Genomic DNA, 9,901 nt, shown 5'->3' with positions numbered 1-9,901 from the left:
AAAAAAAAAATATATATATATACATATATATATATAAAACTATGCCATGTGTATTTCTATTTATCAATTATCTGGAGTGGGACATACCACAAGTCATTCTTCAAACATTATTTCTGTTGCTTTATATAATGTTCTCTTGGTTCTGTTCATTTCACTCTTCATAATTTCATACAGATCTTTCTATTTAAAAAAAATTAACCTGCATCTGGTACTGGCTAGGAAATAGAATAGTGCATCAATGGAATAGATTTAGGGGTAAATGACCTTCACAATCTTGTGTTTGGTAAATCCAAAGATTCCAGCTTTGGAGACAAGAACTCACTATTTGACAAAAACTACTGGGAAAACAGAAAACACTATGGCAAAAATTAGGTGTAGATCAATACTCACACCCTATACCAAGATATGGTCAAAATGGGAATATGATTTAGACATAAAGGGTGATATCATAAATAAATTAGGGGAACACAGAATAGTTTGCCTGTCAGATCTATGGAGAAGGGAAGGAAGAGTTTGTGACCAAACAAGAGAGAGATCATTATAAGATGTATAATGAAAAATTTTGAATATATTAAATTTAAACATTTTTATACAAAGTCAATGTAACCAAGATTAGAAAGGAAACAACAACAAACTGGGGGAAAATTATAATAAGTTTCTCTGATAAAGGTCTTATTTCTCAAATATATAAAGAACTAAGTCAAATTTATAAGACTACAAGTCATTCCCCAATTGACAAATGATCAAAGGATATGAAAATTAGCAGTTTTTAGATGAAGACATCAAAACTATCAATAATCTTATGAAAAAATGTTCTAAATCCTCCTTGATCAGAGAAATGCAAATTAAAAGAACTCTGAGGTACCACCTCACCCCTATCAGATTGGCCAATATGACAGTAAATGATAAATGTTGGAAGAGATATGGCAAATTGGAAGACTAATACATTGCTGATGAACTGGTTAAATTATTCTGGAGAACAGTTTGGAACTATGCCCAAAAGACTATACAACTATGCATACCTTCGATCCAGTAATACCACAAAGTCTGTATCCTGAAGAGATTAAAAAATAGAGAGAGGAAAGGACCTATTTGTACAAAAATATTTATATCTGCTATTTTTTTGTGGTGGCAAAGAATTGGAAATTGAAGGGATGTCCATCTGTTGTGGAATGGCAGAATAAATTTTAGTATATAATGGTGATAGAATACTATTGTACTGTAAGAAATGATGGACAGGATAATTTCAGAAAGAGTTGGAAAGACCTACATGAACTGATATAGAGTGAAATAAGCAGAACCAGGAGAACATTATACACAGTAACAGCAATATTTTAGAATTATCAACTATGATAGGCTTAACTACTCTCAGCAATATAATGATCCAGGACAATTCTGAGAGACTTATGACAATGAATGCTATCCATCTCCAGAGTTGGCGTCGAATGCAGGCAATAGCATACAATTTTTCACTTGTTATTTGGGTTTTGTTTTTATATGATTATTCACTTATAAAAATGAACGATATGGAAATATGTTTTGCATGATAATACTTACATAACCCAGATCAAATTTCTTGTCAGCTCCAGGAGGAAGGGAGGAAGGGAGACAATTTGGATCATGTAACTTCAGAAAACTTAAGTCAAAATTTCTTATTACATGTAATTGGTTTAAATAAATATTTAAAAATAAAATAAACATTAACCTGCTTGTCATTTCTTATGGTGCAGTACTATTCCATCAAACTCATATACCACAACTTGTTTAGCCACTCCTCAATTGATGGAGACTCCTGGCAATTTCCAATTCTTTGCCACAACAAAGAGAGCTGCTATAAATATTTTAGAACATATAGGTTCTTTTCCTTTTCCCCTTATCACCATAGGAAATAAAACTAAGAGTGGCAATGCTGGGTCAAAATATATACACAGTTTTATAATTCCTTGGGCATAATTTCAGATTGTTCTCCAAAATAGTTGGATCAGTTTACAATTACACCAATGTGTATTAATGTCCCCATTTTCCCTCATCCCCTCCAATCTTTGTCAATTTACTCTTTTATCATTTTAGCCAACTTGATCGCCCTGAATCTATGGCATTCCTTCTAGCTTTCTCCCAGTTTGCATTCCAGTAATTCACTCTATGGTAGAGGAGAATTCATGTAAATCTGGGAGTATCAGGTCTACTACTTAGGTCCTGAATGGAGGGGGCAGGTCAACCTACCTTGCACCATAGATAAAGAGGTTACAATTGCTCTTGCTCCCCTCCTATTTTTAGGTTGACCGGTACCTATAGCCTTCCCTGTGGTCCTGGCCCATGAAATCAAATTTCTAAACCACTACATATTTGTGAGTCAGCTTTGGGAGATTTGAAGGCATCTACTATTTGTTGATTCAATGCTCACCAAAGAATAAGTTCTTCTATAACTTTGCACAATCAAAAACAATTGATATATACATGCAAAGGTGCTCTGGAAGTGGGCTCTTACCAGTTCCCAAGAGACAATTCTTATATTTCCAGTGAGAGTATTTATACCTCAGCAATCAACAAATACTATCAATCAGGGCTTGACCTATTGTTTTGTTAATTGTCTACACTTAGGAAAATGAGGGTAAAATGTTAATAATGCATTTAACTTAAAAGTATATATATACAGTTTGTGAAACCTTTACTAGCACACCTCTGCATATGCATGACCAAGGAGACTAAATCCCTAGTCCTTAGTGAAACAGCGTTGTGAAAGACTCAGCTTGAATATAACCTGCCCCACTCTCTCCTAGTGGTACTGGGTTCCCACTAATGCCTGTGCCTTGGGACTTGGAAAGTTAAGTCCCACTTCTATCACTGAAAAGAAACCTTTCCTTCAGTAGACATTCCACATCCAGTTATATGGTCCTCTGAACAACCCTAAGCAAAAACCCCATCCCTAGCCCCAGAACTTTCAGGATATTTTAGGTCTATCAAGGCAGAAATGTTAGATGCTCATAGATTGCTCATTTGTGCATATAACTAGGAATCATCATTTTTAGCTGACTAGAGATACTTTTGATAAGGCTAGAGACTGCTTCTCTGTAAGAATTAGTGGGAGGGGGGAGATATCAGTAGAAGGAACTCATCCAACTCTCCTGAAGATATCCTTTACTACTCACTATTTCACACCCCCTATATCCAATCTGTTCCCAGAGCCTATTGATTTCACCTTTGATTTATCTCTCTCTTTTTTTTTTTTTTTTTTTTGGAACTTCAACTTTTATTTATTTTTTTTAATTTTTTATTTTTAGAAAAATTTTCCATGGTTACATAATTCATGTTTTTACTTTACCCTCCACCCCCTCAAACCCCTTGCCCCTCCCCCCTCTGTAGTTAACTTGCATTTCCACTGGTTTTAACATGTGTGGTCAGTCAAGACTTATTTACATATTATTGATAGTTACATTGGTGTGGTCTTTTCGGGTCTACATCCCCAATCATGTCCTCATCAACCCAAGTGTTCAAGCAGTTGTTTTTCTTCTGTGTTTCTACTCCTGTAGTTCTTCCTCTGAATGTGGGTAACCATTCTTTTCCATAAATCCCTCAGAGCTGTCCTGGGTCATTGAATTGCTGCTAGTACAGACGTCCATTACTTTCGATTTTGCCACAGCCTCTGTGTACAATGTTCTTCTGGCTCTGCTCCTTTCGCTCTGCATCCATTCCTGGAGGTCTTTCCAGTTCACATGGAATTCCTCCGGTTTGTTATTCCTTTGAGCACAATAGTATTCCATCACCAGCATATACCACAATTTGTTCAGCCATTCCCCAATTGAAGAACATACCCTCCTTTTCCAGTTTGTTGCCACCACAAAAAGAGCAGCTATATTTTTGTGCAAGTCTGTTTATCTATGATCTCTTTGGGGTACAATCCCAGCAATGGTATGGCTGGATCAAAGGGCAGGCATTCTTTTATAGCTCTTTGGGAAAACACAGGAATTATACAAACATAACTACAAAACACTTTCCAAACAATTAAAACTAGATCTAAACAATTGGAAAAACATTGAGTGCTCATGGGTAGGACGAGCTAACATAATAAAAATGACCATTCTACCAAAATTAATTTACTTATTTAGTGCCATAATTATCAAACTACCAAAAAACTTTTTTACTGAATTAGAAAAAACTATAACAAAGTTTATTTGGAAGAACAAAAGATCAAGAATATCAAGGGAAATAATGGAAAAAAAAATATGAAGGAAGGTGGCTTAGCAGTACCATATATTAAGCTATACTGTAAAGCAGCAGTCATCAAAACAATATGGTACTGGCTAAGAGACAGAAGGGAGGATCAGTGGAATAGACTTGGGGTAAGTGACCTCAGCAAGTGTATGATAAACCCAAAGAGCCCAACTTTTGGGACAAAAATCCACTATTTGACAAAAATCTGTTGGGAAAATTGGAAAACAATATGGGAGAGATTAGGTTCAGATCAACATCTCTCACCCTACACCAAGATAAATTCAGAATGGGTAAAATACTTGAATATAAAGAAGGAAACTGTAAGTAAATTAGGTGAACACAGAATAGTATACTTGTCAGATCTATGGGAAAGAAAAGATTTTAAAACCAAGCAAGAGTTAGAAAAAATTACAAAATGTAAAATAAATAATTTTGATTATATTAAATTGAAAAGTTTTTGTACAAACAAAAACAATGCAACCAAAATCAGAAGGGAAACAACAAACTGGGAAAAAAATCTTTAAACAAAAAATTCTGACAGAGGTCTAAATACTCAAATATACAAGGAGATAAATCAATTGTGTAAAAAAAAATCAAACCATTCCCCAATTGATAAATGGGCAAGGGACATGAATAGGCAATTTTCAGATAAAGAAATCAAAAAGTATCAATAAGCACATTAGAAAGTGTTCTAAATCTCTAATAATTAGAGAAATGCAAATGAAAACAACTCTGAGGTACCAGCTCACACCTAGCAGATTGGCTAAAATGATAGCAGGGGAGAGTAATGAATGTTGGAGGGGATGTGGCAAAATTGGGACATTAATGCACTGCTGGTGGATTGTGAACTGATCCAACCATTCTGGATGGCAATTTGGAACTAGACCCAAAGAGCCATAAAAGAATGCCTGCCCTTTGATCCAGCCAAACCATTGCTTTATCTCTTGAATATTCTCCTTTCTTTCCTTGGACACCGCCCTCTCTCTGGGGCAGGTCCTCATACTCTTGTATCTTGCTGGTGGGTCTGCTACTAATGTGATTTTCCTAAAATACAGCTCCAAGGGAGCCACCTCATTACTTATAAACTTCAATGACTCCCTGTCACCTCCAGAGTCAAATCCTCCTCTTGGTGTTCCAAGCCCTTCATACCTCCCCTGCTTCCTATTTTTCCAGTCTTCTTCTACATTATTCCCCACTACAAATTCTTTAATCCAGTGACACTGGACTCATTGCTCTTCTATAAATAAGACACTCCACTCTGGGCATTTTCTCTGGTTATCCCCCAAGCCTAGAATGCTCTTTCCCTCACAATTTGGAAAGTCCCTAATCCTTCATCCAATTAGACATTAGACTACCTGATGTTGTATTTTTCCTTTTAATTAGTTGTCCTTATTTGATTGATGTAAAAAAATCAACCTGTCTCCCCCTGTATTGAATCCAGCCTTAAACTAAGGAAGGGACCTGGTCCTGATTTCTTGGGCAATTGCTATGAATTATTTAATAAATATGCTTAGATGATCAAATCTTTGTTTCCTCAGTCATCCTTAGTTTCCTGACTTACCTCAGTTACTTTAATTTGCCCTTCTCTTCTTATAGTGGCCTGAAGCATTTTTTAAAATTTGGCTATAGCCAGTTTGGATTTCTTCTCTGGAGAACATCCTACTCATATTGATGTGGGCAATACTAATTGGGTCTTGTCCAGAGAATTGACTGACAGCTGTAATATGGAAAATGGCAGGGTGGAATTCCTGAAAGATACAGGGACCCCCCGGAGAACTCTGGGTGAGGGGACAGTTGGAAAGGAGTTGAACAGTTGATTCCTGGGGGTGGAGGTGAGCAGGTCTCTCTGCTCATTGTTCCTGGTTTGGGGTTTTCCTGGGAGGCCATAGTGGCAAAAGCCATTTTGGTTTCTACTCAGGGGTTTGCCTGTCTAGTAGGATTAGACCTTTCCAGCATCAATATAATAGTTATTTGGTTATTTAGATATTAGAAGTGATTATTATAAGCTTAGAGGGCCAGTTAGATATTAAGTCTGCCACTCCTTCCTGGGGAGAGAGGGGCAGTTCCTGACAGTTCAGGACTTCCCAGATCTTATCCAAATCCTAGTTACCCCCTCCTTGCCTATCCCTTCCTTCTTTTATCAATATAAACTTATCAATATAAAATCTTTTAATAGCTGTTCTTGGGTATTATTTGGGTATACTCACTACTGCCATTAAGCTTGGTTCCTGTCAGTTGCCAGCCTAAGAAGTCAGATCCTTCTCAGTCCTTAACTTCAAGAGATCAAGCTTCCCCTTGGTCCCTCAATCGGACCTGTGGGGCATATAAGTTGAGAAAGTGGATGTCATTAGAGATTCGCCTTTGTTGAGCCTAGCTTGAAGACACACTGGCCTGCCTCCATATTCAACTGAAAACCAACTGCTGGGGGGAAGGGGTTTGAGAGCAAGGAGTACCTTACGCCCTCCCTACTCATTCAAGCCTCTTCGTGAGGGAGAAGTGAGTCGTGCAGGCTCCTAGTTCAGGCCAGTCCATCAGCTTTCCAGACATCCCTGTTATAACAAACATAACACAGCTCAGACTGACTTGCAAGGGAACAAGCTTTATTATAAGAGAATATAGTAATACTGTGGCTATAGATCAAGACGTAAGTAAGTAAGGGAGGATACTAACTAAGATAAGCAAAAGCAAAGGTTAGTTCGATAAGCAAGAGTAGGAGTTTTCAGGAAAGCTTTTTATCTTGATTAGTTTACTAAGTAAGAGGTCATTTGTTTGGACAGTTGTTGCTCTGTCATTTCCAAGGAACTAATGTCATTTTACCCATGGTCCACTTTGGTCTTCCTGGCTTTATCCATGATTCACTCGGTTTGCCTATTGGGAAGGGGTGGGGTTGGGGGGGCTGACCACAATGGAAATGGATGCTAACAATATGTTAAGTACCCCAGGGAAACTGTGTCAAATTTTTTTCTTTTCTGGACAGTCTCTAAGGAAGGCAAAGATTGTGGAAATTGAGCATTGTTTGAACCTAGTATTGTGTAACTGGGAAACTGAACCACCTATATACTTGCTGTTCTGAGACCCCCAAGCAAGCACCTGGATTATGTCAAAAGATTGATGTGAGGAGTTTTCTCATAATTGTGAATTTAAGCAAACCCATATGTCTTATCCGAAAGGTGGTCCCATACTAATCAACTAATTATTGATCCCATGTTCTTTTTTTTTTAATTTTTTTTTTAAATTTTAAACCCTTAACTTCTGTGTATTGGCTCCTAGGTGGAAGAGTGGTAAGGATGGGCGATGGGAGTCAAGTGACTTGCCCAGGGTCACACAGCTAGGAAGTGTCTGAGGCTGGATTGAGTCCTCCTGACTCTAGGCCTGACTGTCAATCCACTGAGCTACCCAGGTGCCCCTGATTCTTAAAATTTTACATCAGTCCCTTATATATCTTGGAAATGATATATTATTAGAAAAATGTGCTGCAACACCCCCCCCCCCAAATAACGGTTTCTTGCTTCATTTGTATAAAAATTTTTTTTGAATTTTATTTTATAAGAATCATCCATTTTATCTTCTGTATTCTCCTAAATTCAAAACTGGCTTTAGACACCAGCTGTGTGAACCTGTGGGCAAGTCATTTAACCCTATTTGCCTCAGTTTCCTCATATGTAAAATGAGTTGGAGAAAGAAATGACAAACCACTCCAGTATCTTTGCTAAGAAAACCTCAAATAGGGCCACAAAGAGTCAGACATGACTGAAATGACTGAACAACCACAACAATTTTCAAACAATTTGATACTTGGTTAAGTTTTGTGACATTTGTGCTAAACAATTAATTTCCTTACAAGCCTTTCTTTTAAAACTCATTTGTTTTGCAATTTTCCTTTATGACTCTCATTTCATTAATGATATAATTTTTAACTCTTAAAATGTTTTGTGGCAAGGCTGTGCTTTTTCTTTGAGACTTTGTTTGTAGATATTTTGAAGTTATTCTCTCCTGATGTTTCTGGCATTATATTAGCTCTTTATCTTTTTTTGGTTATTCATCCATACTTGCTTCCCAGATTAAGACTTGGGTTAGAACCAGAATCTGCACACATCTGGTGGGCTTGTGGTTGCCTTTTATGGTCCTATTTTGTCCTGCCTGAAGTCCTACTGCTATATGGGCTCCATGTAGTCCAATCAGGGGAATGGTCTGATCACTGCTCTCTAAGACTTTCCAGGCTGAAGCCTCTGGCTGGGGTCTAGGCAACAGAGCAGATGTGCCCCTTAATACTGCATCAGAGATATTCATTAGGGAAGCTAAGTGGCTCAGATGGATAGAGAGCCCAGTGTTGTTTGCAACTGGCTCTAGGTCTAGAGTTCTGGGAGCTATCTATTCTCCTTCAACTGAGTTCAGGACTGAGTCTAAGATATACTTTGGGTACTCAGGGCCTTGGGTGAGAAGTTCATGTTCCCATATCTTCTATGAAACTTCACATTGGTGGACCTTATGAGCTTCTAAAAGTTGGAAGAGCCAAAGAGATTCAGGAACAGCAGTTGAATTTGTTGGTAGCTTAGTCCAATGGGTAGAACAACTACAAAGAATACTTTGTGAGCTCTGAGACACTATTCTGAGAATAAGGGAGCAAGTTTGTCCAATAACTGTGCTACATTCAGAACTGAACTTAGTGGGCTGAGTATAGCAACCATTTTAAACTTGATCCCACTTTCCCCAAAATCTGAGATGGTAGAGAGGAGAGTATGGCCTGGTTCAATAGAACATTGCTGAACTCTGGTTGTCAGTGAATATCCTTTTGTACCAGCTAATTGGTTTTTTTGTTTTTGTTTTTTTTTTAACCTTTACTTTGTCTTAAAATCAGTACTAAGTACAGTTCCAAGGCAGAAGAGCAATACAGGCTAGGCAACTGGGATTAAATGACTTGCCCAGGGTCACGGAGCTACGAAGTATCTAAGGACAGATTTGAACTCAGGTTCTCCCATCTCTAGGCTTGGCTTTCTATCCACTGAGCCACAGCTGCCTCCAACTAATAGATGTTTATTAATTATCAACAATTCTGAGAAGATATTAGTGTATACTGGTGATGACATTGGAGAGAACACATCAAAATAGAGGCTCAAGTTAATAGTATTAGAATAGTTCCATTTTCTCTCAGTGGTACCTCTAGAATTCAGGATTAGATGTAGGCAGTTGAATTCTGGGGATTCAATTTATTAGCTGAACACCTATGGATTCAGCAGAGCTCCCCCATTCTATGTCTTCATGTATTTCCAGATTCAAGTTCACCAAACAGGCAAAACTCCCTATGTATCATCCATCCCTGGACTAGGACTTCTTTAGCCATTTTCTCCTGTTACATAAAAATCCAGAAGAAAAATTGTTCATATTATGTCAAGGTGGTAAGGAAAGATTTCACTGAGAAAGTGATGCTTTAGCTATGCCTAAGAAGGATATGGGGGATTTGGATAGGTGGAAAAAAAGAAGAGAGGTATTCCAGGTGGAGATATGGTCAAAAATATAGAGCAAAGGGAGGCAGCTGGGTAGCTCAGTGGATTAAGATCCAGGCCCAGAGATGGAATTTCCTGGGTTCAAATCTGGCCTCAGACACTTCCTAGCTATGTGATGCTGGGCAAGTCATTTAACCTGCATTGCCTAGTCATTACCACTCTTCTGCTTTAGAATCAATACACAG

This window comes from Gracilinanus agilis, chromosome 1 (assembly GCF_016433145.1).
Source record: "Gracilinanus agilis isolate LMUSP501 chromosome 1, AgileGrace, whole genome shotgun sequence".
Lineage (NCBI taxonomy): Eukaryota > Metazoa > Chordata > Mammalia > Didelphimorphia > Didelphidae > Gracilinanus > Gracilinanus agilis.
The sequence above is the reverse complement of the archived record's forward strand: the minus strand, read 5'-3'. Positions refer to the sequence as shown.